At 50.6% G+C, this 13,132-nt stretch overlaps 1 long non-coding RNA gene across 1 annotated transcript; it reads left to right on the top strand.

Moving 5' to 3' along the window:
• Positions 1–6,287: 6,287 nt before the first annotated feature.
• Positions 6,288–10,085, top strand: LOC308504236. Its single transcript, XR_013994333.1, has 2 exons — positions 6,288–6,462; positions 7,035–10,085. It is a non-coding gene; the product is annotated as an uncharacterized lncRNA (long non-coding RNA).
• The last annotated feature ends 3,047 nt before the right edge of the window (positions 10,086–13,132 follow it).

Here is a 13,132-nt window from a genome sequence, read left to right as displayed (position 1 = left end):
CCTGGCTCAGACAACACCTGGCTCCAGAGGCCCCCAGACCAGAGGAGGCCCTGCTGATACTGCCCATGGGGGTCAGGGCAGTGGGAGAGTCTCTTCACGGCCCCCAAGACACCCCCTAACTCTTCAGGTAGTAGAGGTCACTGAATAATCAAAACAGTCGTTCCCATTATGCTGTCTGAGTCCTTCTCCACGTAAGCATCTGGGAACCCCCTGGCACTTTCTCCCTGTCTAAATCAGCCCTACATTTTAGAGAAGGCAGGCAGATTACCCAACGTCACTCAGAACAGATGGTGGGCCTGGGCCTGGGTGAAGACTTCAGTTTTAAGCAGCAAGTTTGGTGCCCCTTGGTTGGCTGCTTTTCCTGCCCCACCCGTCTGACAATTGAGGGCGGGTAAGGAGTCCGCCACGGTCAGTGCCCTCAGGTTGCTGTTCCGGCTGCGGCCGAGAGGGGGCAGCCGAGCCCGCCCTTTTCTCCTCCAGTCCAGCAGCAGAAGCCGCGAGCTGGTACCGCCCACCCGGACTACGCAGCCGCAGCCCGAAACCCGAGCTGAGTCTGGGGGGCTTAGGGACTGGGGCTACATGCCCACTCCCTCCCAGAACGGGCACCCTGGCTCCTGACTGCCACCACCTTCCTTCCGTCCATGATGGGGCGAGGGGTGTCCCGGACCTCTAAGAGTACTAGATGAAGGGTTCCCCCTAGGTTCTCCATTTGGTGATGGGACCCACATTTTCCAAAGATCAGGATCCATGTCCTGAAAACATTCTGCTTTGGAAATTTTTTTGTTTTCCTGTGATACGACAACGGAGTCAAAATATTTAAAACTAGGGTTATTTGGGGAAACCCAGGAGGTGGGTGGGCACACCAGGCACACTGTGGGACTGGTCACCTTCCTCTCCGGTCACCCTGTGCCCACAGTTGCTGATTGTCCCAGGTCCCTCCCCCTTCCCAGCTGTCCTGGCTCCTCTGGCAGCACCTCCCTCCCACACGCATCCTGAGCCCTCTGGCTATTTTAAACTACTTGTCATAACTTGCAAGAGGGAGAATAATAATAGCCCCAGCTCTTCCCTAGAACTTGTGTCCCTGCCCATTTGACCTTGGCATTTGGTGGAGGGAGTGGTGGTGACCCCTGACACTCTGGGCCAGTGAGAGCACAGGCCTCCCTCATAGCGTCAAGGTCAGGAGCTTCCAGGGGCGGCTTTGCCTGCAGGAGCCTTTGCCCCGCACACGCCTCACTCGCGGATGCCACTTAAGTGGGCCAAGGGGGATCAGAGCAGAAAAGTCTCCTCCAGAGGTTCAAGGACAGTCTGAGCCACCAATGCTCCAGTAGGATCACTGGGGGACAACAAGGCTCAGGCCTGAGGACTGACCATGGGCAGGGACCCAGCAGAAGTGGGACGACGTGGTAGTGGGGGCTGCAGGCAGGCCCTGGAGAAGGCAGAGAGTTTCTTGGGGGCTGTGCAAACCCAGGGGTAGGAGATGGTGGGGTGTCAGCACTGGCCCAGCTCCCTGCCCAAAGGGGCTGATGGCAGGATTCCTGGTTGGTGGGGCCTGAGGAGAGGCTGACAAGGTGGGCACAGGCCAATGGGTGGGGTTCGTGAAAGCTGGGACTTGCTTAGTTGACAACAAGGGTGCCAAGGAGATCTGAGGGCCCCCGGAGGAGCACAGCAGTGGTCGAGGGAGGCAAGGGTTGGGGGACCAGGTCCCTTGTCCCTTGTTCCTTCTGCTGAGGGCTAGGGAGCAAGGACACAGGTGCGCAGCATGGGGAGGGGATAGGTGGGTGTGGTGAGCTCTTAGGAGCAGAAGCTTCAGGACACAGGGAGGTGACCATGAGTCAGTGAAGGAGTTGGCAGAAGGACAGGGCAGGCTCCAGACAGGCCAACTTGGGCAGGGCTGAGGGAAGTTGGAGAAGGGCGTTCGGTTGCCCAGGAGTTGGGATGTATGTACATGGCAGGGAGTCCCAGAGATCCGGATGCAGGAGACTGACACCATCAGTTATTTCCTGGAGGCCTGGCCCTAGGAGGGGTGAGGGCCCCAATTGGATCTGCCCTGGCAGTGACCAGGAAAGGGCATCAGGGACCCAGAGCCCAGAGGCCCTGCGACCCCCAAGGGAGACATGGATCAAATGTGTGAGAAGTCTCCTTCTCATTCAGGATAGATCCCCTCCTAGCCCTTTTTGGCCCATGTGGGCCAAGAAAATGGGAGTATGAAATGCAGGTGGGCTGGCCCACCTCCTCCGCTGCTAATAAGCCAGGGTCTGGGGACTGTCCACCCTGATGCCCTCTCCTTCAATACCTTCTGCCAGCTTCTCCCCAGACTTTCCATGTGAATTGCTGGGTCATGTCCACAGGGAAGGAGCCCTCCCCCTTTGTCCTCGTCTCTTGACCTGGGAGCCCAGGCTGGACAAGCCTCCAGGTCTGGGCCCATCATGGAATTTGTGGGGCTGCTGCTGACCTGAGAACTCATTTCCTTCCTTCAGTCAGCCCATGAATATCACAAATAGTTACTGAGAGCCTCACAGTGGATAGACTGACCTTTACAGACTGGTTAACATGTTTACCAAGGTCCACTTTGTGCCAGGAATGTACCAGGGACTGCTGGGTGCAGAGATTCAGTGGAGGACAAACAGACGGAAACCCCGCCCTGCAGGAGCCCAAGGCCCAGTGGGTTAGAGGGTTCACTGAGAAGGTGGCCTCTGGCCAGAAGCCTGAAGGAGCTAAGGGAGGGTTGGGCCAGGGGCCACTGGGTGAAGAGACTTCCAGGCAAAACAATACTTGTCAGAATTATGAAGTGGGAACAAGGAAGGAAAGCAGGGCTGGGAGAGGTTAAGGGGGTGCCCAGGGTCATGCTGCTTTGAGGTGGAGGCTGACTGGCTGGAGCCCAGGCTGAGGCCCAGCTTCCTGTCAGGGCAGGAGAGGCCAGTAGGGGCTGAGGGTGGGTCCAGGTTGTGGTTTTTTTCAGGGCTGCTGTGAGGCAAGCAGGCAGGAAGGGCTCCTGGCCAGCACACAGTGACTGTGCAGTTTCCTCACCCAGGCCCTCACCCAGGGGCCTCACACCTCAGAGGAAATGGCCCCAGCCGAGGGTCTCTCGTATGAGAGCCCAAGGTGACCTAGGCCACAGCTCGGGACCTGGACCCAGAAGGGACAGGGGTGGAGCTCTGGCACATTCTCAACTGGAGGCAGCAATATTATCCTTGTCCTGTCCTTGGTGTACCTTAAGTACCACCCCTTTCCCACCCCACTTCTGAAGGAGGAATATGTCTCTGTGAGTCCCCAAATGATGTAGGGGACTTTGGAATGAGTGAGTGCTGGGATCGTGTCTCGTAGACCAAAGAATGGAAACACAGACCCAGGAGAGGCAAAGAGTTTTTTAAAAAGAGGATAGTTTATTGAAAGCATAGGGTCAGAGCTCCCGAGTGTGAGGGTGAATGGGGGTGACCAGTGACTGAGGCAAAAGCTCTTTTATACCTTCCCTTGCCTGTTTGGGGAAGGGGAGCTGTTTGAAGATGGTAACTGGCGCCTTCTAAAGAAATTTGTTAAACCAAAAGGAATTTTGTGATTAACCTCAAGGCCTTGTTACATTATGTCCTGGAGCCAAGGAGTGCTTTCAAAACCTGGAGTTTCAGGATACAGCTGTCTTTGTTTATTCCACCACAGACCTCCCTGTCTACCTAGCCACAGGCTAGCTAACCTGTCTCACTTCTCTCCCTTTTCCAGAGGCTCCTGTAGAAAATTGCCTGGGGTCTTTCCTGGGCTGGTGTGTTTGGAAACAGAGCTGAGCTGACTTCAAAACAAGATGGGGAGGTAGCCATGGCGTTGAGAAAGGCCTTGGAGCCTGAGTCCTGATCCTGAAATCAGATGTTACCCAAGGGGCTCTTTCCTGTCCTCCTTTCCCCTCCATCCGTGAGCCCCTAAGTGGGCGACCCAGAAAGGAGCAGGTTTCTGCCCTCAACATGGGTAGGGCGAGCCCATCTCCACCCCGCCCCACCCAGGGTTCCAAGTCCTCTGTTTACTTCTCTTTCCTGGAACAGCTTGTTTTGATCCGAGGGAAATCTGCTGACACACTGACAGCTGTGTTCCAGTCGCCCTGTTTTTCTCCTCCCATCCTCCACAGTTAGGGAGGAGGGATGTTTAGCTTTATTCGTAGAGAAACAGGCAGAACCCAAGCCCACTCTGCTATACTGTGAGCACTGCCTTGCCCCCCCTTCCTTCTCCCCCATTCTCCTTTCCCCATGCCCAGGCAGGACAGAGCGATATTCTTGTGTGGTTTTCTGTCCTCATCTCTCCTCAAATACATTCCTTTCCCAAAGAAAACTAGCTATGTGGAATTGGGAGGCCAGGAGAGCTTCTAAACAAGGACCCTCTGAAACAGCCATTTTGTCCTTGAAAATGGAGTGGGTGGCCAGGGCAGCTCTAGACATTGGGCATAAAAGAAGGCCTTCGTTCCTTTTGAGATGGAGAATCCTAAACTTTGTAGAATCCTGATGCTTTTTGTGTGTTGCTAATTCCACCTACTCCTGCTCTTTTGAAAAAATTTGTTTCTGGGATTTGGGAATGATGTATATGAAAGAAGGAAGATTTTTAGACCAGAGGTGGGGAAAAGCAACTTGAGACATCAAGTTGGGCCCAAGAAGGAGCCAGAGCAGTGACTACCACCTCAGGGACCTTGTAGACAAAGGACTGACCCCACAGCCCTTGCCGTGACACAGCAGGAATGTACTTGCTTGGTATTATAGATACCGCTCAGCTTTCCAGAACATTTCTGACAGGCAATTAATTCCCTCCATCCACACTGTTCTTGTGGGCCAAGTCTTCCCAACCCACCCAAGGAAATATTGCCAGGACAAGACCTTGGAGCAGGGTGAGCTGTCGGAATCTTTCCCTGGCAGAAAAGCTCAGCTAAGCACTTAGCCGCAGAAAACAAGCCTGGGCTTGCTGCATACTCGACCTTCTGTGCTGAGGGTCACATGAGAGTCACCAGTTTTCTGAGAACCGGGAGCAGCAGCTGGGCCAGCCCCCGCCTACGGATGCCATCTTGCAGAGGCAGAGGGAAAAAATCTGCCCCAGTTTTTTCCTGGTTGCTAAAGCGCCTGTAGTCACAGGCAGTTTTGTTTGGGGTGTGGGTGGTTACCCTGGGAGGGGATTTCCTGGCAGGGATTTGACCCAGGAAGCCATTCTCATTTCTGGTGACTGACCATTTTCCTTCTTCTATACTTCAGGGGGCCAGGGCTGAACCAAGGCCACATGGAGGTCCCTGGCTGTGGTTCATCCTCACTCTGGCCCCAAACTGGCACAGGAGATGCCAACACTTTTCAAAATCCTCACCACGAGGTCAGGTCCTGCCTGGCCTCAGGGGAGGGGACAAGGGTTCACCCCCTTTGCTTGTGCCTCTGCTTTAGAAGACACAGATTGGGAGCTGCATCCATGCGGCCAGCCAGCGAGCAGCGTCCCCAGCATTCATCAAACAGGCCGGAGGCCCATCACAGGCTGCACATTCCCTTGGACAAATTGGTTTTTCAAAAACAATGTCCTGTTCTCCACCACCCAATCCAGAAGTAAAATGGGTTGAACATCTACAACCTTGTGGTCTTGCTGCCACACTATTAGTGTTTTCTGCACAAACAAGACGTTGTTTTTCATTACTTTCCAACTGCCTGTTTCCACTTCATACATAATGAACAATCACTATTCTATCCCAAAAGGGTATCTTTTCTTATGAAAAACCTCCAGGGCGCTGGTAACAGTAACAAAAGCATGACGCATGCCCTTTAAGTTACCATGGGCAATTCGGGGCTGAACTTTTTAATCAATTTGCTCCCAACCATTTTAAGTAACAAAATCACAGCAGGATATCTTAACCAGAGACACCCGTAAACACTAAGGGCTACGTGGCAGCCAACGTGCAGCCCTTCCCCACTTGCCTCGGGAGGATCCCCGCCTCCACCCCAGCCTAGGCCAAGCTTGGTTTCGGGCCACCCCGCCCCACCCTGCGCGCCTCGGGGCTGACGTCACCGCGATCACGCGGTCGAGCCGCCGCCCAGGAGTCACGCGCCCCCGCCCGGGGAGTGATGCGCCCTCTGCAGAGATCCCTCCGCCGCCGCCTGGAATTTTCCAGATGCTCTGCCGGCCCTTCTTTCTGAGTTCTCCAGGGCGGGGTGACCTGAGGCGACCCCTTCGCCCCCTCGGGAGAGCGGCCCCAGCCCACCTCCCCCACCCACCCCCTCTCCCAGGGAACGGTTCCCCATTCGCCACCACCACCATCAGAAGAAAAGGGGACCCTCATGGAATCCGCCTCCCAAGGGTGACCTTGAGAGCCGTCGTAGTCTAGAAGCACTGCAGACGGGGGCTGGGGGGGTGGAGAGGGGGGACGCCCCGGGACACCGAGCCCCGCCCTAGTGCTTTCCTTGGGCAGGGTCGGGGACGGACTTCTTTTCTCCGGTGGCAGTGGAGGAATCGTCCCGCTGAGTAATGCCCTGGGTGATGCGGCGGGGGCTATAAAAGCAAAAGTTCTTGCCTGTCCCGCAGGAGTTAGCGACAAGGAGGGACACGCGCCTGGGCCTAGTGGTGGGGGAGGAAGCGGCCAGTTTAGGGCCTCAGGGGACAGATGAGGGCGATGGCAAAGCTAGAGGGGGTTGGGTCTACAGGGAGAAGGAAGGTTAAAGGGGAGACTGAGTCTTGGGGAAACTATGCTGGGGAAAGCTGCGTTGAGAAGGCCAGCTGTCACCGAGGGGGAAGGACAGCGACCCTCCAGGCCAGGCTGTTAGCGCTTCCTGTTGAAGGGGCCCTTGACCTCTGCGAGTGTGCCGCTCCTGCGTGGGCTGCGGGAGCCCCTGGTTTGTGTGGAAGGAGGAAGGCAGAGCTAGATAGGAGAAGGTGGAGGAGACGGACGGTCTCGCCACCCTGCCGGAGACCAAGTGGCACTGGGCAGTTGAAGCCCGGAAAGTGATCAGGAAGGCAGGCTTTGGGATGCAGGGCCGCAGGGGGCAGGGAGTGCAGACCTTGAACTTGTCAATACCAGCAGCCCCCTTTTTTTCCAGACAAAGGGCTGTGAACCCGCCTGGCGATGAGGCCTGGTCTTGTGGAAACAACTTAGCCTCGCGGGGCTGGCAGCTCTGGCCCAGGGTGGTATGTAATTTTGAGTCGGCCTGGGACAGGGTCCAGGCCAGACCCCTGGTCGGTGGTGAGGGTGGTCTGAGGAGTGGAGTAAGGTGCCATCCTAAGCGGTTACTGTTGTGGCGCCTGATGTGTCCGGCGGGGGCTGCTGAGGCAGGATGTTTGTGGACCAAATTGACCCACGGTTTATTTTTCAGGTGGCAGTGCTCCCCTTTGGACTTTTCCTCTAGGTTCGGTGCTAACCTCTCCTGTGAACTCACTCTGCCCCTCCTCCTCCTCCCTTTAACTCTCTCGAGATTATCCATTCACTTAAAACCTTGCTTCTGGTAATCTGGTAAGCCTGGGAAAGTGGCCGGAGTTGCTGTTGGAGTCGGTATTGTTGGTAATCTTGGAGGAAAGACTCCCTGCTGAGACTCTGGGTGGGATGGGTTGGTGTTGCTGGCTGGTGGAGAGGGTGGGGACTGAATGCACCCTTGGGTCGGCCTGCAGCGATAGTACCAGCTGAAAGTTACAAAAAGTGCCTCATGGACCGTGGTTTATTGCTGTAGTGCTCATCATGGCGATCAGATGGCACCAGGAGAAATGGAGCCCCTGGCCTGTGTGAGTCGTAGCAGTGCAGGAGGGGAGACCCTGAAGGAGACAACCCGCCTAAATTGATGCCTGCAGATTTAATTTCCAGTCTTAGGAGGAGGAAGTTCTCCAATGTCATGGTTCCAGGCCATGTGCAGGAAGCCCTGTATTCAGGAGGCCACCGTTTAAGGTTTTCAGACTGTCCCCTTTGAGGGGACAGTCTTAAAACGTCCAAAGCAGATGCATCCGGGCCACCAAGCAGATGTGTTTATTTGAATGTTGATCCGGAGCTCCAACCTGCAGGCACATGAATGGCCGCAGGCAACCCTCCTTTTCTGGGTGGCGGTTTTCAGATGCTGCATCTTCTTAATTGAGCCTCCTGTCATACTAGTTCTGTGCTACGAACGTTGCTTCCAGAAGATTCTTAAGCTGTAGAACATTTTATCGTTGATGCCACAACGCAGTGATGCCTTGTAGATGGAACTGGCAGATGGAGCCCGGTGACCCTCTCACCTACCCACTCACCTACCTGCCTTGCCTACCTGTGCTTTGGTTGGAGGAATTCTTAGTGTGATAAAAACTGGGAAAATGTTTGTTTGAAATGCCTTAGGCAAATAGTTGGATGAAGTACATGGTGGGGAGGGTCATTGTGTTGTGCTGCAGTATGGAGGGTACAAGTTGGTGATGCCCAAATTCTGTTAGAAATGTCAGGTCTCCTTTGGGCATTTAGACGGCATCGTAGATTACTAAAAGAAGAAAATATTTTGGGTACCGCTAGTGATCTTTGATTCAGCTTGCTCGGTAGGGGTTTTTTTTACTTGAATTTTAGTTGATTTGATTTCAAGATAATCTGGGCATTGGAATGGGAGGGAGGGCAGGAGGGTTGTGGGGGGGAGGGGAAAGTGAAGAAAAGGAGGGGATGGTTAGATACATTTATTGCAGAGGGTGGGGGTAGGGAATGTGGCTTGAAGGGAATTCTCTGGAGAAAGATCAGTGGGTAGGAGGGTGAGGGAACAGCTTGGTACTGGAAGGGGTGGGGGTGAAGAAAGGGAGAGGTGTGTGGTTAGGTATATTGCAGAGAGTGGGGGTGGCAGGGAATGTGGTTGAAGGGGGGGAATTCTCTGGAGAAAAGATCCGTGGGCAGAGCTCTGGGGAATTGAATAGAGCTCATGGGCAAAGGAAATACTAGTTAATAGTGAATTGTTAATGTTAGTTAAATTGTTGCTTGGAAACTTGCTAAAGCACTTGCAAGGCGAAGTGCAGAAAGAAAAGCAGAATTGTTTTGCTTTGCTGCAACTTGCAGGTGGGGAAGAGTGACTACCAGTCACTTGAAAAATTGTGTCAAAAACTTGAATCAGCAGAGGATTAACATCCTTCACTGCTTTGCAAGCCTGAGTGGTTTACCTGAAGGTGTAAAGGTGTGCAGTGTTCAGGACCAGGGGTCTCAGAGAAGGTTTTAAATGCGAACTTTTTATTTTAAATAAGTGGGAGATTTTGGTGTGCACTTAAAATGAGAGTACATGTACTCTTCTGAGTTTGTAACTCATTTTTGCTCATTGAGATAGTTTGTGATTGAAAATTCTGAGCAAAATGAAAAAGCAATGATTTCTAAAGGAATTTTGTATGTCATATTGTGCATTATGTAAACACGTCACTTGTCTTTCCTTTGTGGTCGGTATTAATAACAAATTTTGCTTACTGTTATCTTCATAGTCATTGTAACATGAACCTCAGAACCTTTGTGGTCACTGTAAAATTGTTGTAATATTTGGTAGGAAACAATCTATGTGCCCTTGCTAAGATTAGAGTTAATAATCCATCTATCTTTACTTGAAGGTGCTTTTTGAATGATCCAGTACGAGAGGGGAAACTCAGCCAAAATTACTTTGGGGAATAAACAAAATGGGTGGGGGGATGTTTACTAGCTGTGGTTTGATTGTAAAAATTCAGGGAAAGATCTGAAAACCCTTGGTATCACTTGTTTCTGAGATGCATCGATTGAATTGGTAAAGTAATACCTGTGGCTTTTTGTTACCATGTTCCTCTTTCCCTCAAACTTCACTTTAAAAAATTTAAATCCCAAATACTTCTTTTGCCCTTAGGATTTTTCGGACTTCTGAGGGTTTTTTCGCTTGTTTTTGTTTAAATATGTTGACCTGATAATTTGGTTCTTAACCAGTGACTTGGGCAAGACAGCTACTGTCGCTGGAATTTAGCCTTAGTCACGCATGTACTGGGAAATATGTGGGGTATGCTGTTGGGAAATTGAAACTGTAAAAAAGTGGTTAAAAGTATTTATATGTTGCTGTGTTTGGTAAGAACTAGTACTGTTGCCTCATGTACCTCATTACTAATCATTTTTCTTCCCCATTACAGCACAAATAAAGGTCTGAGTTCTGAACTCATTAGAATTGTTGTATTACTATATTTTTCAACCGTTTTTATAAATCAACTTCTGGTCATAATTAAGTTGAATGTATCTTCATATTGTAGATTTAGGCCTAAATTCACTTCAACAGCTGCAAATAATTGAGTCATTTTTCAGTGGGGTGTCCTGATGGGTCTGCAGCCTGGTGGGCAGGAAGGGGGGCTCTGCTCATGTGGGAGTGTGAATGGTTTTGTAAAAATGTGCTGAACCACTCAGCCAATGAAGGTCAGTGTTAAGGTCTGGTGGGGGAGTGGGGTAAATTGTAATATCCAGGAACTTTACATGGTTCGGTTTTCCAGGTGGTATTGTCAAAAATGGGACCTCCTTATCTTTACATTTTCTTAGGAGAAACAGCCTAACAATAGAATGGACATGTAATATATTTTCTTCCATATTTGGGTCTTTGGGATACTGGAATGTATCTGGGACTTGGGTCTATGCACACTTCGTATCTTACGACTTTGGCTGTGGCTTAAATTTTTTTTCTTTTGGTGAGTGGCAAGTTTGGGCTCACTGGTGTAAGTGTTGTACTAAGCAGGCCAAGACTATGCAAAGGGCATGAGTACAAGCACCTGGAATCCAAAGTAAGCGTCATGACTGAATTGATTGTGTGTCCTGATTGGGGAAATGGCAGCAGCATTTTATCCTGAGAGCTAGTCCCTTGTACTGCTGTTCTGGGTTTCTGCTGTTCTGGGTTTACTCTTGGAGCTGTAAGGCTTCACCTCACAGGAGACAAACTTTAGAAACCAGTGCCAGCTTCTATTATGAAGACTTGTTTCCAAGCAAGTGGAAAGGAAAGCTTGCTTTGGAAGGGGAGATGAGACCCAAAATGGGACAGGTCCCACAGCTGTGACCAAAACAAGGGGTGGGGGAGTTCCTTTCCGGATTCAGAACTTGTTTTGCCTCTTGTTTTTTTATACGGTGATTACAAAATGCTTGCTTCCAACCTTCAAGGGTAACTGCTATAAACACCTCTGTAAATGGTACTGTTGCCTAGTATCTGGCGGGCTGACAGTTTCTCCGCAGGGGTATAAACGGCATCAGGAGAAGTTAGGAAGTGGGGCTTGTTGGTATAGATAAACGCAGAGAACAGGCAGCTGAAGGCTATGCCTCATGCCCTCCCATCTGCCACCAGTCCAGGTGGTCTTGGACTCAGGAGCCTTCCTTCTACCTGTTTCTACCCTCAGTTCACCTCAGGTTCGGTGGGATGGGTCGCGGGTGATAACAGTGTTGGCGGTTATTGCAATCCTGGCGCATAGATCTGATTTCAGTCTTGCCTCAACTCCCAGGGACAGTGGATGAGGCAGTGAAATTCAGTTGATTGGGCTTGTGGCAGTTAAGTAGAAATGGTGATCAGGTACAAATTAAAAGTAATGGGGTGTAAGCATAGCAAAAGTTAAAATTGGAAGTTCTTTTAAAAAGGAAAATAGCCTGAGAGTAAGTGTTGGTTGAGGTTCCTCTGTGTGCCTAGGCGGGACACTAAAAACTGCAGGAATGGCATGTGACAGAAAGGAGCATGGGCCATACCTGCCCCCACTTCCCTGGTCGTCGCCTTGGGTTTGTCTGACTGACCAGGGGCTTTAAGGGACTCCGGAGACCGTTTATGCAGAGGTTAATCTCTCTGTGTACTTAAGTCTCTGGAGGAAATCACCTGACCTTGAGCAGTGCTTGTTATTACGTGGTGTTGACATAAATGAAATGCCCAAACGGGCTTAAACAGGTATTTGTGGTATGTTTTAAGTGTTCATATTTAACACACAAAAGAAATACACTGATGCAGCTGGAAATGGCAAGAGGCAGATAGCAAAATAACCGGAAAATAAGAAAGATGCGAAGATGCGTGGCCCTTGACTTCCTCTGGGTGATGGCGCCCCCTCCATCATCCTGTCTTCTGGAGGCCCCACCTTGCAGGCCCCTCAACTCTGCACCGCCTTCCCTCTCAAATAACTTTTAATTGGCTTTCATGTGTACAAAGGGTTTATTGTAAGGTTTACAAATAAGAAAATTGAAAAAATCCTCAGTAATCTTCCATTAACAATTGTTACCGGCATATTTGCTTCCAGAATTTTCCTGTGCATAGGATATATTCATTTTTTATACAAAAATGAAATTATACTGTAAATTCTGTTTTTCAACTCTTTAACTTAATATATAGTGGACATCTTTTCCTGTCATTTGAAGGGCCTCTGGTAGTAGTGACATAATGTTCCAATGTGTGGCAATATCAACTTAAACAATGTTGTTTAGATGACATATGATATTTTCTAGTCGTTCTTTTCTCTTGGGAAGTAATGCTGTGATGACCTTCCCTATAGCTCAGACCATCATCACATCCGATATTATTTCCTTGGGAGACAGGAATACATTTCTGTGTGTGAAATGCTGCTGGCAGGCTTTCGGGTTGCTTATGACGTCCAGGGAGGGATTTTCTAAATTAGTGGTCTCACAAGTGAGAGGAACTTGGCCTCCCCTTTCCTCAGAACAGGTATTAACATACTAAACACCTGCTCCTTGCGTGGGTCCAGGCTACTAGTGTGGGTGTGAGTGCTGCTTGCTACCAGTGAGGCGGAACCGCCACGTGCCGTGTCGATTGGCCATTTGCAGTTTTGTGTGTGTGCATGTGACTTTCCACTTCTTCATCGTTCCTTGTTTTTATTGGTTGGTTAGTAAAAGCAATTACATGTTAAGGATATTAATACTCCTGTGTCATTGATGCATATATTTCCCCCTGTTTGTAGACTGCCTTTTTGTTTGTATTTCAGACATAAACAAAAATTAGTTTTTCTGAGGTTAATTTGTCACTCTGGTTTCTGCACTTGGTGTTGTGCTTAGGTCTCTCCCACCCCAAACTGTATAAATATGAATCTATATTTTCTTGTGACACTCGTATGGTTTCATTTTTTCTACATTTAAGCGTAATGCCAGTGGAGTTAATTGTGCAGTATGTGTGTCTGGGGGCAGGCCTGACGCCCTCCGAGCCCCCCCGAGCTTGCACCCCCCCTGGTCCCCGCCTCCCTGTGGCCA

Source organism: Rhinolophus hipposideros, assembly GCF_964194185.1.
Source record: "Rhinolophus hipposideros genome assembly, chromosome: 10".
Classification (NCBI taxonomy): Eukaryota; Metazoa; Chordata; class Mammalia; order Chiroptera; family Rhinolophidae; genus Rhinolophus; species Rhinolophus hipposideros.
This window is presented reverse-complemented; position numbering and strand designations above follow the sequence as displayed.